We start from the raw sequence: 18,162 nt of genomic DNA, 5'->3' as shown, positions 1-18,162 counted from the left end.
AAGGGGTTTGGTTATCAGGCATTTTCTGCACAAAATATCGAAACTCCCGGGAGGAAGAAAACTTTTAGTTATCTCATAGCTCAGCAAAGACGAACTGACAGTCAGCTATGCTAAAACCAGGGGAAATCACAGCTGAGGTGGGAGGACCTGAGCAGCAGGGCGAGAAGCAGTCCTAGGACAGGGGAGGCAACAGGACAGGAGAGACGCCTCGCCCCCTTTGCAGGGTGAGGTTCCCAGGTCCTGCCATACCCCTAATGCTCCTAGGACACCAAGCCAGGTTTAGAGGCCCCTGGAGCTGGAGAGAAGAGGATGAGCTGTGTGTCCTGGGGTAAGATGGCCCCTGTGCCCTGTTCCACCTGCTAGTTACCCATGACCACGGGCTTTTTTCCTTCTGCACACCCCTCTGATGGCAACTTCAACACTGACAAGTGTAGGGAAGAAACAACCATGGCCTCTTAGTGGGGAAGACCCTGTGTGTAAGGTCACAAGCCAAATGCCACCTTGCCATCAGCAACCCTAATGTGTTGCTTTTCTTACCTTGGGCATTTGCAGTAGGGAGACTGGTTTTATAACACACTCACTCACGGTCTGTCTCCCTACTTCATGAGAAGCCCCTTCAGAATTCAGATGGTTTTCACCCCTCAGTTCTCATCAGGGGACCCAGATGATGTTTACTGGGATGAATACATTGGAATCTGGGGCTCTGTTTTCCTCTGCATGTAAGTGACCCTGTCACTTGCTAACAGTGGTTGAAAGCCATTCCATGGCTGCTGTGGCCAGTGAGGAGGGTTCTGAGGACTGAGGTAGGCAGCAGGGTGAGACTTCAGGTGTGGGCTAGGAGCCCCGGCATGGCAGTGAGCAGCTCCCTATCTCCCGGGAAGAAGAAACCTGGCTCCCACCTGCTGCCCTCCTCTTACCTGCTCCCTACAGAGCGCTGCGCCAGCCCTGAGCATGCCCCCAGTACCATTCTCAGTAAGCCCGGAACACAAAGGCCTCTTCATGTTCATTTTTGAAAAAATTAATTTTCCTAGGAAGGGCTGGTGAAGAAGGCGACATCTTTATGCTCTCCTATCTTTTGCAGGGCTGGTCACAGTCGTGCGGTGGTGGAGGTACTCTCCCGGCTGCCCTCCGTGATCAGCCTTAACCCTTGCACCTACTGACCTCTAGCTCCTTCACACACTGTCTGTGACCCAGACCCACCTCAAAGTCCTTCTGCCTCAGTGTAATGCATCTTATTCTACAGCCTGCATTTCCAATACACAGCACACACACATACCCAGAAGCCGTCTCAGTAGTTAGCCTGCATGGTTTCACAGAGAACGACCACAGGCACAATTAGGCATTGAAGAAAAGCTCTCCGATGATGCCGCTGATTTGGCTGAAATCCCTCAAGTCTGATGATAGCACTGAGATACCAACCAGTCCACAAAAACAACTGACTGCTGCATCTTGGGTGAGTGGGTGGTGTACTCGGGTGGAGGCTGCCTGGGTCTTGGGTCTCTGATGAGAAGGGTTTTACACCAACGCAGCAGCCCTTGAAATTAATTTTCTATTAAAATCTAAGCCTCTCAGTCTGATAAACAAACTGCACATTTACTGTGGATTCTGTATCTGACCTTTTACCTGGTTTTGTCAACAAAATTTACTGTATTCATAAATACTAATGTTCTCATTTGGTTCCCTATCTTTAGTATACTGTAAATTATAAGCAAGTACATAAATGTCTTGGCCTGGTAATATAGTGGCCTGAAATGACTTCCTTTTTCCTTTAAAGATGTTGCATATTTTAATGGTAGGTGTTTTTAATTAACTTGAAGTGCCATAAACTGCCCATGTATGAACAAAGACAAGTGAGTTGCATTAAATTAAAAGTGCAGTATCTGACTAATGTTAACAAATTAGGCATGCCTTCAAGATGCACAATTTCTGTTTGGAGTTGTCATCTTAATGCAGAGATACCAAAGCTCCGAGAATAGCCACACCAAATGAGCCTTTCAAAATTAATATTTTGGGCAATCAATTAGGAATATGATTTCAAGCTTTAAAAAGATTCCCACTCAGGCATCTCAACATAGCATCCCTTCTCTTTTTCCTTCATAAATGAGCTCAATTTGGGGATCTGATCTTTTTGCCAATATCAGTCCAAATTAGCACTGTAAATATTGAAATCAAATGTTACTACTAGGCCTAATTTTCTTTCAGCCTGCAGTTAATCTTTATTCAGCCTTAATGAGTATTTATTGTGTGACCCTGACAGCTTGCTACTGCTGTGATAAATTATCTGACTCAAGTCCGATTAAAAATGCAACCCTGAGTGCTAATTATCTCAACAGACCTGCTTAATAATAGCATTTCTTGTCAATTATGGAATCTCAGCATGGGTGTCAATAGCAACAAATGCACAGGCCTACCTTGGACACTGACTTCCCATAATGCCCTTTTACTTGCCATATGTAAATCAGAGTGCTTCTGTACCTGCGATGACCTTTTATTAGCAAACTGTCAAAATGATAAAACTAGCCATAGCAAAACCCCCACCACCATACAATTAGGGGCTACAGCTTAGGACAACAGGAGGGCAATCAGACACAGCTAATTATGATGCATCTTACTTATGGCCTGTCCAGCAGGAAGAATGAGCTGTTTTTGAAATTTATGCCAGCTTCAGCATGGCCCACAGGAGGGGAGCTGCTGGCAAGTGGGGTAAGGGGGAGGGGAGAGGCAAGGAACTGCGTATTTCTACAGTTTTTCTGGGAATCTGGAATTCAGTCACTTGCTGTGTGACACTGAATAAATCACTTCATCAGAAAAATGGAGGCAACACCATTCACCTCATTGGGGGCTAGGTGAGTGAGGGGAATGGAAGGTAACAAACGTAGAAACACCTAGCACAGTGCCATCACATAGAAGGTGCTGAATATCTGTTCCCTTTCTTCCCATTCACCTTTTCCTTTCCTAACGATCAAGATAGCAGATAACAACAACAGCTAGAAGTACCATTTATGGAGCTCTTGCATGTACCCTGCACAATGTCTTATATGCAGCCTTCCTCCTTCACCCCTGTGGTCAGAACTGATGAGAACAGTGGAGCCGAAAGCTACCCTACCCAGATCATTTAGTGCAGTCTCCCCTTTGTAGGTACAAGTGTCTTAAAGAATTCAAAGGCAAAGACGACTCTCTTCTCAAAGGGTTATCTAAGTCAAACATTTTGCAACCTGCTTTGCTAATAGCAAATGGAGTAGTATGTATTTAATTCAGCAATAACTACATGCCAGTCACCATGGGGAGTGCTTCACATCCCTGTAAGGTGGCTACTCTTAGCATCTTCCCTCTGGAGACTAGGAAAGAAGAAAGGTTAAACGACTTGTGTGACATCCGCAACTCGAAAGTTTCAGAGCCCAGGCTTGAGCTAGAGCCAAATACCCACTTCTCAAAATAGGAAGGCAATACATTTAAATTACCTCCACAAACGCTTTTAGTAGAAAAAGACAGGGTGACACGGGCCTGAGAATGTTCCCGATGCCGTTAACTGTTATGTGGCACTCTAACGATAAGGAACAATGAACAATACATGCCTTTTGGGCTCTCTGCTGTGACAGACCACAAAGGCAGCAGGGCAGGAGGCAGGTCTGAAACATAAGCCTTGGCTTTCTCATGGGGCAAGGGGTGCTGGGAGTGAAGTAAGATGAGGCAGTATTTGGTCACATGACCTCAAGCATTATCAACCTTGGGTGGTAATTTATGGGGCTCTAACCTCCCCTCGCTTAATCCAGAGAGGCTTGTTTTTCAAGATGAAGCAATTCTGTCACATCAAGGCATTCCTGCCTCACCTGCCCACCTTGCCCAGGCCAACCTGACAAGAACCCGGAATACAGCAGGGTTCTAAGCATAACTTGAAGCAATATCCTCAGATACAGTTCTGAATTTTCCCAGATTGGAAGGGCACTGTCTCAAGTGAACCCCTATTAAAACACAGATGTTCACATCCCCTACATCCGGACTGCCCGGCCTAGGCAGACAGAACACAGAATCCATCCTGTTCTGTAAGGGGCAAACGGCATTTCCCTCGTGGCCACACCCAGGTTGTGATAAGGATGAGGGTCGTGGGAAACAATGCAGGGAAAGGAGGGTAGTGTAGACGCCTCCACTGCTAGCTAGAGGCCGCGCTACATGGCTAATGAGGCCCAGATGCTGGTCTCTCAGTGACTGACCCGGGGAGATGCGAGAAAGGAATGCGATCATTTCCGTCTGAAGTAACGTGCTCCCTCTTCCCTAACACCTCGGGCCCACTTCATTACTTCCTCCACAGATGATCTCAAATTGGGAAGCCAATCCTTCCCCTCAAAATGATGCCAAGTTAGTGCCACGAGGGTGTAAATCAAGTGTTTCATGAACACTGTGTGGGCTAATTTCTTTCCAGGGGTACTCAAGTCAGACATCTCCCTCTCATGAGCATTTGCTGCTTTCCCATAAAGTGAGCCTGCCTGTGCTTCCTTTGATGAGTGCTGCTAATTGTCATTTGGGGTGAGCTCCAAAGCTCTTTCTCTAGGGCATTAGCTGAGAGTTAATGCGTTCCACAGAGATATCTGGGGCCGTGTTCAACATTCCTGACGCTTCTTATCACCCTGTTCTTTCAAGGTAAACCCAGATTTCTGCCGGGAATAAAGCCTTGTGGGTTTAAGTCTGTCTCCTGATTTTCATACTTTGATTCCTGACACAAAGCAATGCTGATGTGGAAATTATTTTGTACCACATTTCCTCCTTGGCGTGTCCTTCAACAGCCATTCAAATTCCACTGTGGTTTCACAGGAACTATGGAAAAATGTCCTCTATAGAAGTTTAGCATGAAAGCTATTACCCTACTGGGCAGTGCCCAATGGTCCGACACTATTTACATTCCCTCTGAACACTATTACAAAAGGAACTACATCTTGCTCAACACTTTAGCAACAAGGAACATAATACATGTGCCCGGTGTGCTGTTAGATTCATAGCTGTAGTCTCTGTATTCCAAATTGTTCTATGCACGAGTCCAGTGTAAGAAATAGCGTGTCTGAATGGTTGTGTCTACAGTGCATAAAGTCTTAATAGCCCTTGCTCGCCTGAAGACCAATCCCTTAATTTTCTGGTGGTCTGACCATTTGCCATTTGGCTTCCTATTTTGAAGAATATGCTTGTTGACACATTTTACTGAAAAATCAAGTAATCTGAAATACAAACTGTGACTTAAGTGGCGGACTATAATTTGTTTTGTAGGTGGGTGCCCAATTTGAGCAGCTGTTATCTACTTTTTTCATTTTGTAATGTTGACCAAATCTTAAAAAAATTTTGTTTCACAGTCCTGGTCTCAGGCCAACAAAATAGTCCCTGGAACTTGACTGAAACATATGGATGTGAGATTTCATTTGTTGTTGTTGTTGTTTTTTTTTTTTTTTTTTTGGTAAAGTCATGTTCTTCCAGAAATTGTGCAGGGGTCACATGAGAATCTTGGGTGCTGCCACTTGCCTGAAGCTGTTTCCACTAGCAACGATCTTCCTGAAAACACATGTCAGCAGTTAGCAATCCAGCAGTATGACTGAAGCCAGCCCTAGGGAGCTTCATTTCTATTTTGAGGCCTCACTGGCATTCCAAGAGACAGAAAAAGAATTTGGATCCTTTGGCTTTGCATGAAACCCCTTGCCTAATTTATATTTCTCTAAGCCACACCCTGTTTGGAACCCTGTCATCAGCTATATGGTGTGACTGATAACACATTTTGGATTTCAAGAAATAATCTTTGACTCCTCTCCACTATACATTATCATCTTAAAACTATCATGAGACTCACAAGAAAACAGTTCTTCCAACTAGGATCTTTGGCAAAGTGATGCAGAACTTACTTTGGTACTTCTGGGGGTACTGAAGTAAAAAAAAAATTTTTTTTAAAAACCTTGTTTCGACAGTGGACAACAGGACTCCAAGATGGCATCAGTCGTACCACTGAAGGACAAGAAACTTCTGGAGGTCAAATGAGGAGAGCTGACAAGCTGGATCTTGATGTGGGACTTCAGCCCTACTGGCATTGCCGGAGTGTTTCGAAGAGGTCACCACCGGTACTATAGCAAATATATCAACGTGAAGAACGGGAGCATCTCAGGGCTTACCACGGTGCTGGCATGCTACGTGGTCTTCAGCTACACCTTTTCCTACAAGGAGCTCAAGCATGAGCGGCTCCACAAGTACCACTGAAGAAGAGGACACACTCTGCACTCCCCTCCACGACCTTCTTGGCTTGAGCCCCTCCATAAGGAACACAGTCTCGATCATTGCTGAATCCTTTCATATCCTAATGGAATTAACTTCCAAATAAAAGATGATTGGTAAAAAAAAATCCCAAAAAAAACAACAACAAAAAAACCTTGTTTCAGGGCTGGGGCTTAAGGACACCGCTGTTGGGCAAGCAGTTAGAAAATAAAGTAAATCCAGAAGCCGTGATTTCAGGCAGAATTGAGTGTGGGTGCTGGCTTTATGAGGATTATGATAGAGCTAGCAAGTAAGATGTCCAGGAAAGCGCAGCGGGGCAAGCTGTGCCCAGCCCAATTTCCTGGACTAGGAAAAGCTGTCCTGATCATCCCCCTGAGTTTCAGTGCAGCACCTGCTGACTCCTGACCTTGGTGTGGGCCAGCAGGGTCCTCTGCACCTCTTCTCTAAGCCTCAGGCCTTGTGGGTCCCTAAAATCAGATATTTTCAGTTCCTCCTCCTCCTCCTCTCTGAAAGTTACTACTACGTCCCACACCCAGGTCAAGTTACACCCGTCCATTTTTAATGGTTATTTGATTCCCTCCAGACCAGCAACCAATACCTATCAGGGGTTGTGGTTTGTCACCATGCCTTTGCTGGGAGTTGTCAGAACCAGCTGCATCAGCACTGCCTGGGCACTTGTTAGAAAGGCAGAATCCTAGACTCTATTGCCAGACCTGTGGGATTTGTATGCACTTGAAGTTTAAGAAGTACTGGTCTGAAAATGATAGGTCTTTCTTGAAAGTAGCTTATTTCTGAGAGTTCATGAGTGATCTAGGATTCTGGGCCAATTGACAGAATATTGACAAACATAGCTGCCTTCTAAAACCTCAGAGGTGGAGTCTTCTTTCTGCAGGCAGACTCTGATTTACAATTTGACTTACAATTTTTTTGACTTTATGATGGTGCAAAAGTAATACACATTCAATAGAAAGAGTACTTTGAGTATGCATACAACCATTTTGGTTTTCACTTTCAGTACAGCATTCAACAAATTATTTAACCCTCTACTATAAAATAGGATTTGTGTGAATTGATTTTGCCAGAATAAAGGCTAATATAAGTGTTCTGAGGATGTTTAAGGCAGGCTAGGCTAACCTATGATGTTCAGTAGGTTAGGTGTATTAAAAGCCTTTTTAAGTTAATGTATTTTTAACTTATGATGGGTTATCAGGACATATCCCTATTGTAAGTCAAGGAACATCTGTAATTGGAAATCCAGGAGATAGGTTTAAATCTGTAGCAAATTTATTTTGTCTAAAAGAGAAATAAAATGTTTTGGTTACCATACACACCAAATAAGAATATATAATTTTTGAACAATTAACCTAAAGAAGATATATCTAATAAGCAAGCTGAAGGCACTTTGGGATCTTCCAGTGTCTCATATTTAGCACCAGCTGACAGGGGCTGGGGCTAAAGCAGCCTTTGTTTTCACTGAAATTCTACTGGAAAAAAGTTCTAGAGTCTCTATGATTCCCCCAATGACCAACTAAGTTTCCCTGAAGTTTTGGAATACTCAGTATTCAGAGGGTTGTGAGTAGCTTCCAAAAATAGATTTCTGGGCTGCATGTCATCCCTAATAGAACAGAATCTCTAGATGTTAGGGTAGGTATTTGTGGTTTTAAATCTCCCTAGTGACTGTGGAAGGACCATAAGTGGGAGCAATTATTCTAGGCCAATGAGGTGTTCCAAAGGAGGCTTCCATCTTATGTTGCAGCTACAACCTCAATCACAAACACAGATTTATACACAGAGAATTTGATGCTACAAGTCCTTGAACTTGTACTTACATGTTTAGTAAACTACAGTGGTCTTTTATTCCACTGAGGACAGCATATAACTGTAATACGTAAATATATGCTACCAACAAATGCTACTGTCCTAAGGAGAAAAAAGAATTCCAAGTGTTCTGAGTAGCTATGCTATGCCCACTGCATTCAATCAGAAATGTTCCTAAATTCTTTGTTTTCAAGCAAACTTGGCTAAAGTCTAGATCATTTTATAGCGGAATCAAAAGGCAATTTGTTTTTCTTCTCAGAGGTGAAAATATAAAGCCTTTTATCTGTTACATATGCCATGATATCTAAAAAGCAGATGATATTATACATTTTGATTATCTTCAAGAGTCGATGTTTTTGTTTCTTTCTAATAGATTATTTAATTACTCTGCCAAAGAATGCTCATAATGTCATGTTTGCAAAATAGCTTTAAATGCTTTCAAATACTGCCAAGATGGAAATAACTGAGTTATTTTGCTTTCTGTGGACAGTTCAATTTCATTTCATCTCTCAATATACTTTTTCTTATGGATTTATAACTACTATACAATAGTGGCCATCCATAAAGAACAATATAATAGGTACTAATAATCCACCACTCACAGCCGTTCTGTTTTTGGTATGTGTGGCTCACAAGAGCCTCTGCTATTCCTTTCAAATGAATCTGCTTTCATATAACATTTATTGCTTGACATTTCACATAATTTAGTCAACACTCCTTAATTTTTTCCCCTTTGATCCATACTTATCTATAAACCAACCAAACAAAAAAACTATAAAAGTCTAAATGTAGTGAATTTCTCGTTTTTCCTCCCTTCTCCATCTATTTGGTTATTTACATCACTAGTGACAGACTATAATAAATTGCCATCACCATCCACTCCTCACTGTGGATCAAAGCTTTGGAGTGCTTGATGAAAATTTATTAGACTTCTGCCCACTGATTCCCACCTGGCTGCTCACTGCACCCTTGGCCAGCGCTGCCTTGAGCTGGCTGGAGACGGACACTCTGATGACTAACAGCTGGGTGACTCAGACAAGCCCTCTTTTCCTCCAGCCTCCATGCTTTCTTGCATGCTTGCTTTCCCACTTCTCTTTCCTTATCTTACACCTAGATCTTTGGTCACATCACGGCAGAGGCTGCCAAGTATGTCAAAAAGAGGACATGGGGGCGCAGGGGTGGGTGTGGCCTGCAGATGGTCTATGTGCTGTACCAGGCCACTGGAAGGTACTGCTGGACTGGTGATATTCGGGTCACTGATGTGGGGTAGCCAGCCACTGAAAGGTCCCGGAGAGGCTGAAAATCACAGGCCGTGCAGAGAGAAACTCTCTGAGGGGCTTTACTCTGGGAGATTTATAAGGCCCAGGGGTGTTTACATCTGTGCTCAGTTTTGAGCATTTTCCCGACTGCTTCATGCCACAGTCCTCCAGCTTATCACTGCAAACATGACCAAATAAAAACTACATGTGGTATTTGGTATAATTTATACAGAGGGGCAGCTGTTGCATCCCCTTCACCTGAGGCTTATCTAATCAAACAAATCTGGCAAGAAGGATGACAGCCTTGAAGGTCCAAAAGCAGCATTATTTTTTTTCTGCATTCCCTTTCCCACTATGTATGCCACAATGTCTATGGAAAAAGAGACCAAATCAAAACCTTCTAAGAGTTGGTCGTGACTGTACCGACTTAGCATTTGTACACCCTTGTATTTTCCGTCCCCTCTTCTGAAGATTCACTTCAGGCATATGGGAGCACTTACATCCAAAAAGTCAGGAACAGAAACACAGTGACCATCTGTATACTGATAACCTACAAGGGTTTGCAGATAGTTGCTAGCTCATGTTTTTGGTGATTAAAAAGAGAATGGGGGCTCCTGGATGTAAAATATCATACGTGAAGGTAGCATTTGAGTTTTGGAACTTTTTCACTTGGCTCATTCCACAGTTGTGCAGCGTTCTACCCTATGTCAGCAATTAGAAAACTGAGGCATTCACTTCACAGATTTCTACCTGCCCTTAGAAGACATCCATTTTCAGAATACCCAGGATGTCCTGATGTAGCTAAAATGTGCACCCACTAACTCACAAGGCTGCGAAGACGCCGAATTCAGCAGGCCCTGCTGTCAGCCACACCCTCATCCACAACAGCTGCTCTCATCAGTTACAACCTTGGCATCCCTGTCTAGATGTTACTGCATGGACTCCTCCAATTCCATAGTCATTCAGATAAATTCCATAGAACATTACTGACATCTGGATATTGGGAGGCCAGGGAGAGTTGAGGCGAGAGAAAGGGACGAGTTGGGAAGGGAAGGATCTGTGATGCAAGGCAATTGTCAACACAAGCATTCCGGCTGATCATGCTGTTCCTTGGGCTCTGTTTAACCTCCACCAGCCTTTCCATGGTCACGCCCTCCTGTCATTCCCCAGTGTTTTCTTTTCCTGGGAAGCGGAGGCCTCCACACTGTCAGCCTTTAGAGTGCATGTGTAGTTCCAGGACCCAAACTACATGCAGGGAAGTGCTGCCCTGCCCATACGTGATGTTGACCTTCACCCTGTGGGTCTGAGCCACAAAGTGCGCTCTTGTGGTCATTTAAACGTCTGCCTCCGGCTGGGCAGCTCACTTAAGGTGAGGAGTTTGAGACCAGCCTGGCCAACATTGTGAAACCTGTCTCTACTAAAAATACAAAAATTAGCCAAGCATGGTGGCATGCGCCTGTAATCCCAGCTACTTGGGAGGCTGAGGCACAAGAATCGCTTGCATCTGGGACGGGGAGGTGGCAGTGAATCAAGATTGCGCCATTGCACTCTAGCCCAGGCAACAGAGCAAGACTCTGTCTCAAAAACTAAATTGATAAATAAAATAAAATAAACAGTCTGCCTCCTAGCCAATGCCAATCTTTAAGAAGCTGCCTCTCACAGTTCTGCCAGTCTCAAGTTTACCCTTCATGATCTCTCCACAGTCTTCTAACCCCCAACTTAGGAACTTCCCAGGATTCCTGACTTCAGGGTTTCTTCCCTTTTACTAGACACTCAGCTTCAGACCTAAATCAGAGAGACAATTTCCCTGCTTTTCGCAATACTTTTGATTCAAGCTCATTCCACACTCCACCCCTCTTCGTGAAACACAGGCATCAATTCGAGCTTTGCATTGCTTAACATTTTCAAGGTTCGGCCTTTGCGGTACCATCATGAGCATATCAAATGAGACGATGTATCCCAGTATTTTGTAATCTATTAAGTAACATAGAAGTGGTTAGTTAGGTCGGCCAGATACCAGGGCGTTAGGACTCTTTTCTTTGCAGAGTTGTTGAGGCTATACAGCCTGATGTCACAGCAGGAGTCTCGGCTGACACCCTAAGCAGTTGACAGTGAATCACTTGCGGGACTAACTATGCAGAGCTGCTTCAAACTCAAGATGGCTCAGTGCCCTTAGGCACAACCAGATCCATTGCCTTGGAACGCCATCCCTCCCAAGAGGGATTGGGATCATCCAGTGGCCTTATCTAGTTGACGAAAATAGATCTACAGAAGACTACCCATGAACAGCCACTATCACGTCCATGGGACCTTTGAGTAGGTCTAGGTAGGCGTACATTTTACCAAAAACCAGGATTCTTATGACACCAGCCCTAAGGATCTTCAACCTATAATAACTGAAAAACCAAATGTCAAACACAGGTCTGGTCCTTATGAAAGCTATTCTAACTTTGAACCAAACTTGGTTAACAAAACTTGAAATCTGTATTGTCCAAGGGACCTACAGAGTGTCCATTGTGTGCCATGAGCTTGAAATTTAGCCAAGTACATTGCCTGCATTGTACTACAAAAGACTACACCAAGCAGTTGGTCCTGACGCTGGTGCTTATACTCAACAATTCTTCCAAAAGGCAGAGAACCAAATAAGGAGGACAGAGCACTGGTCCCACACTATGGGAACAAGATAAAAATACTGCTCAGGCATCTCCTAGTTTTAGAATCAACACATCAGAAAAGATATCTGGTATAAGAAGAGAAAGACAGTAGGTTCATGAGCCACACTGCTGACATTATACAGCCTCCCTCCTTTGCTGCTTCTGTGTCTTTCCACAGATTGAATTATTGAGCAGAGCTGCAGGTTCTGTCTCCTTTCATGCTCACTACATTCCCTCCTATAGAAAAACTACAAAAGCCTACTCTTTGGGGAATTGAACCAACACAGAATGTTCCTTGCATATACCAGTAGGAAAAACTGGTTAATGACTAGGTGGGTTGGGTGGGCACTCAGAACAGCTGTGTCATCAGTAGTTCAAGGCAATATAATAATGAATCTGTGTTCACTTCCAGGGACATAATGACTAAGAATTGGCACCTGCCCTCAAGGAGCCCACAGTCTAGTAGGGAAGGCAGGCTCACAAATGGAGTAACTTAACTGCTTTGCACAAGGTAGAGGCAGCACCTAGCATAGAAGGGATAATGACCCCTCAGGGGTGGAGAGGGGTCAGAGATGACATTTCGGAGGAGGTAAGTTGTGAAGAAACAGCTCAAGTTTATCAGCCCCAAAAGGGGATTAGGGGACAGATCCTGGTACCCAATGAAATGGTTCCCATGTTTCACCTGTGTCACCAATCTCACTAGGGGACCTTCCCCAACTTTCCGTGAGGGGCTCTGCACATGCAGACACAACCTATGAGTACAAAGTCACATTCTAATCCACCAATTCTCTCTCACATTCTTTCATAGGTCTCACAAGTAAACCAACAGCTGAAATGCAGATCTGGCTACAAGAAGTTAAATCCCTTTAGGCCTTTCCAAAGTGGCTGAGCTGTAGCTGGCAGTGGAGTTTTTCTCTGGACTACGAAATCACTGAGGGAAAAGGGGCTAGAGAAAACTGGAACCAGCTACAGGGCTGGGGGAGTGGAATGAAAAACATGTTCCTTTCTATTACAATCAGATGTTACCAAATTTCATCTGTTTTCTTTTCATGTACAGAAATGCCCTTGAAACATGTTTGAGACATGTTTAGGAAAAAACACATTAAGATATTTTTATTCTTATGAGAGTGCAACATGGAGGGATTTGAAGGCATCTGCTATCAATAGTCAATATACAAATCTTATCTACTTGATCTCTTAAATGTTACCAAGTGGAACCACATCCTGATCAACAAAGAGTCTCATCATATTAAGCAAAATCATCTTTAGCAGAGAGCAATGCGCAGTTTCCTCTTGTTGCTCTAAAGGCAGTAGCATGGGATATTAGTTACAGCATTAGCATAATCCTGAGCTTACTTTATTTTAAAAGCATGGAACAAATATTTGATGATGTCTCAAGTTTTACCGAACTCAAGTTTTTCCAGCTGGCAAACCACAGGCTGAAAAGTTAAGTCATATAAGGCTTTATAGATCCATGTACTAAAAATATTCCCAGCCAATGGGTAATTTTTAAAGCTGTTCTAATCCTACCTGTAGGTGGATAAATTTTAAGTCTGAACAACATTTTAAGGGGTAGGCTTTTTGTTAACCATAGCCAAGAGGTAAAAACAGTCCAAACCCAATTCTGGCATTCATTTCCAAGGTCATGTTTGAGATTAAAATTTATGTGTATAAAAAGGATTTACAAACTTAAGGCTGAACCCAAAATGTGACATTTTAGTTACCATGACAAATGACAAATCTAGCCCTTTGACTTCACACTTAGCTGAAGTGCCTGCAGCTTACTGCAAGCTCAGCTCTGAGAGGATGAGCGGAGAGTAGGCTTCAAAAGGTTCTGTGGTTTGGCTGTGGGGCCTGACCTCAGAATCCACCTACTCAGAAAGGTCTGGATCCTAGGAATCTCTAAAGAGGCTCCAAAGAGGTGGCACGCACGCACCTATATTCTTTGGGGGTGGAGGGTTATGAAGGATAAAAAAGACAAATTTAACTTGAACAACTAGAAAATAAATGGACTGAAAAGTATGTTTAAACCCCTTGACGGATCAAAAATCTGTAAAATATATAATTATCCTAAGTTAGGGACTGAGTCTGTGAGAAGGTAAGGAATACAGCTTCAATGATCTGGAGAAAGGATGGATGTTTACCTTGGGTAACTGTAACACAGTCAGCTTCTTACTGGGGGTGTCATCAGAGAAGCCACAGTGACAGTATTCACACTGCCTTGGCATGGCAGATAAAGGCATACATCCTGAGCTAGGTCACTTGACCCGTGACCCACTGAGCATCCAACCTCTTCCCACCCTGGTGTCCTGCCATGCCCCGCCCTGCGGTGTGCTCAACAATCCCTCAGCCAGCCCTTCCCAGTTGGTCTGTACAGGAACTAGTGAAGATGGGACTTTAGATGTCTAACTGCAAACATCCTAGAGGCCTCCGACAGATATCACTTGTTCTGTAGTAGCCCTGCTCAGGCATCCAATCCACCATGGCTCTTAGAGGTAAATACTTTGGTTAGTGGGGTCCATGGTGTTTCTTCTTCCTGCTTCCTTTCACTGGATGTCCTGCTCAACTACTCCACCCAGCCTGGCTCGGGTTGTATCTCACTGATCATGCAATATCAGCAAAGGTGGCCCTCTGGAAGCACAGTGCCTGCCACCATCTGCAGAGGGACACTATCCGTAGAACAGAGTATGGCTGGCAGTGGGTGTGGCTGCTGAGCTTGGGAACACTAATTTAGGATGGTGGCTTTGGCAGGGCCTCCTTGTCCATCTGTAATATCAACCCTGTCCTCCATCCCTCAAAGGAGAAGTACTACCTTGTACTCCAGCAGCTTTTCAGTATTATGATTAGTCAGCCCATACACGAAGATCAAATTCAGCAACTCAAAGACAGGTGGCTTAGGGTATCAACTGGTAACGTGTAAATGCAGTGACTTCCGTGACAATCAAATGTGTGAAGGTCGAGGCCCACAGGTGGAGAGCAAGGCAGCCCATCACTCCAATCTGTAAACAAGGTCACTCTCTAAGCATCGCACTTGATTTTCCAGACTGCGAACAGGACTGCTTTCTAATTGACTTCTTCCAACTAAATGACAATTAAGTTGCCTGACCAATAAATTCTTGTGGTTTGGTCTACACAGATTTCTTAAGAAGTATATTAGTCTCTTGCATGTTCAACATGGGTTTCTGCCAGATTTGTGAAGTAATAGTAAAAAGTGGTCACAAGTGAAACACATCCTTTGTAACTCATATGAAAAGGATGCCAACATGCACTCCCTGAGTTCTGTGTGTTTTTAGAAAAAGCGGTATAATTTATATCATTTCATTTACAACACTGCTAAGTTAATGCTCTTGGCTGCTTTTGACAGAGGCCTTTCCAATCGAGCTGCAATGATTTGTTTCTCTTAAACACTCAAGGACTTTTAATTAGCTTTCTAGAGTGTTTTCCTGAAGGACATCACCTCCTTACAGCCTTGTAAGTTTCCAGACTTCTTAAAAAAAAAGAAGAAGCTAAGAGGCATTCTTTGGGTTTCAGGATTTCTGTGAGTCAGGAACAAATCTTTGTTTTGTGAAATTGGGTCCAACTGCTTACTGGGAATCACGTAGAGAGGCTTCTTTCTCCATCCTCCCAGCTCAGTCCCCAGACCTGCTCAGCAATTTGGCTACATTTATTATTTTACAACTAGTGTTGAGCTTTGGCACTCACCCACCACCCTTTAGGGAGTGCTTCATTAAGAAAGGGTCATGCCTAATTGTGGTCTCATATATTACCACTCCCAGCTGACACTATTGTGTAAAAACATGCCTTTTAGTGACAACGTCACTAAAGCTCAACAAGGTTAGCCAGATTATCTTTAGTGAATAAAATTCTCAGAGGCTTCAATCTGCACCGCCAACTTTTGAATCTGTGCCTATGACATACAGCAGGTCCCAAACTCAACCACAGACACCTTTTTTCTAAGGGCATCTCATGAGATGCATGCTCTCAAGAACTCACTTGGGGGCAAGCTGACTTCATTCACTGAATTAGGAGAGTGCTGGAGGAAGGCACAGATGACCTTGTTGTGTTCTGATTGAGTGGGATGGGATAGCAGAGATGAAGTAGTGAAGGAGGGTCAAAGAAGTCAGTGAGTAGGGTACAGCAGATCTTAAACGTGTTTCACAAGAATCAGAGCCTTTACTTGGCTCTGAGAGCTGTCATGATGAAGTACAGGGAACGTAGTGGAGGGGCTGATGTGGCACCTGTGAATCTGCATCTATCCTCTCCCCTTTACATACTCATGAGAGCAGGCGAGTAGTCATATATTACAAAGCTCGGGGTCCTCTGACTTCTCTCACTGATTCTGCCAGGTGACCAAAGACCCTATTAAGATCATGCTCATTGGGGGTATGAACCAGGCATTCCAAAGCTTTTAAAGTGGGAATGCTTTCAGGGAGAATAATGTACTAGGCCATGATTAGTCAATGCCCTTGAATCTCATGAGTCGCTCATTATTATTCCCTAACATCCCCTCCACTTGGAATCTTCATTTATTGTTCCGCTTTCCACTCCTAACAAGGCCTCTTAACACTACTGTAGAGAAAGTCTATTTCCTCTTCATAAAAATGCCAGGGATTGCTCTTCTGGAAGAAAGGGCCCTGCGTTGTAGGCTATAGAGTACAAGGCCAGAGAACACCAGGCAAGTCACACCATGGCTCAAAAGGAGGATGGGGTGAACATGCAGTCACGCCAAACCTCACCTCATGGTTCTGCCTACGGCCAGTCCAGGCTGCTGAGGACATCTGCCTCCATGACTGTCCGAGAACATTCGCAAATTGTCAATTCAACCACTAGGGGACCAGGAGGCTGGAGAGGCAGCAGACTCTGTGGAGTGCTACTGCCAAAGCAGGAGTCTATTTATTTGAGATCATATTGAGGCAAGGCTGCACATGAATAATGGCAAATCTCACTTTTGAGTTTTAGTAGAAAAATTAAATGTGCTAACTCACAAAGCCACTTGTTGATGGAGAGTTTGTGCCATTGACTCAGTTCTGCTCTGCCCTGAGTCTGCATTTTTCTCTCCCTTCCCCCAGTGGCAAAGGCCTACTTGGATCTGACACAGGAATCATGTTTGGTTCTCTCCTGGGTAAGTGAACTGAATTTAAATCCTCAAAGCACTCCTCCTGTGACCTTCAGGAATAGCAGTTAGACCCTGACATCAGTTGGCCACATTTATTTCTCAAGTTTCTAGCTTTTGTGTCCTAGATATTAGGCCCCACTTGGCACTTGAGAAGTGGTTCAGTGCTTTAGTTATAAAATAAAAAACATAATTTTGTTCTTTTATTTTCTAGGCTGTGATGACATAAGGGATGATGTTCAAGGTAGTCTCAGAGGAAGCAACACCTCGAGGTAGTTCATCTAATGGGAAATTTCTGCAGGATTTCAAATGACACAGCTGGTGTGAAGCATTGTACATTCAAGAACACCAGATACAGATGCATAAGAAAGTGAATGAATGAAAACAAACTACACATTCAAACGGAGTGCTCTGGTTACCCTGGACTACTGTATTTCCTACCCAGTTCAGTTCCATTGATATAATATCCTACCATCTAGAAGATCCTATTTTAAGACACTATCTTGCAAACGCCCCTGCTCTATACTCAGACTACTGCAATTATGCAGTAAGATTAATGAATTCACAGGCTGTTTCTGAGGATTTAATGACTTCTTAATAGAATAGGGTGCACATACAGCTAGACTACTATAACAAATCATACAAGCGTCTTAATAAGAAACCCCAATTAGTTAATTAAAATTTGCTAATTGAAAATTCTAAGAATAGCATGTAAAATATTCCAGACCTTGAGATAAAGCAGTAAAACACATATCTAACGTGCCCACCAGACAAGTTTTACATATCATGCAATAGGAGGCCTTGGTAAGTGAAACAAGAAATGAGGGAATAGGTCATCACATAGAAACCTTGAAAGTGGTCTAATATATCAAGGGTGAGAACTGGAAATTATTATTATTTATCACACAGAGAGCAGGTGCAAGGAATGGGGTCACCTTTATTAATTTACTCATACATTTCTTATTCCCATACTCCTTTACAGATTCATTTCTCTGTAACGGTATAAAGACACATTTAAGAAACATTGCCTGGATCTTACCAACTTTGGATATTTTAATATTCATTCCTGTTCTTA

At 43.4% G+C, this 18,162-nt stretch overlaps 1 protein-coding gene and 1 pseudogene across 3 annotated transcripts in view; one reads left to right on the top strand and one right to left on the bottom strand.

Moving 5' to 3' along the window:
- JAZF1 (JAZF zinc finger 1) overlaps positions 1-18,162 on the bottom strand; it is a 342,544-nt gene that overhangs the window by 109,182 nt on the left and 215,200 nt on the right. The gene's annotated exons all lie outside the window — the stretch shown is intronic.
- On the top strand, positions 5,956-6,370 carry LOC116557231 (annotated as a pseudogene). The gene has a single exon (XR_004271427.1). The product of XR_004271427.1 is annotated as an ATP synthase subunit f, mitochondrial pseudogene (transcript).

The sequence above is a fragment of the Sapajus apella genome, unplaced genomic scaffold (assembly GCF_009761245.1).
Source record: "Sapajus apella isolate SASKATOON/1434 unplaced genomic scaffold, GSC_monkey_1.0 scaffold19, whole genome shotgun sequence".
Lineage (NCBI taxonomy): Eukaryota > Metazoa > Chordata > Mammalia > Primates > Cebidae > Sapajus > Sapajus apella.
The sequence above is the reverse complement of the archived record's forward strand: the minus strand, read 5'-3'. Positions and strand labels throughout refer to the sequence as shown.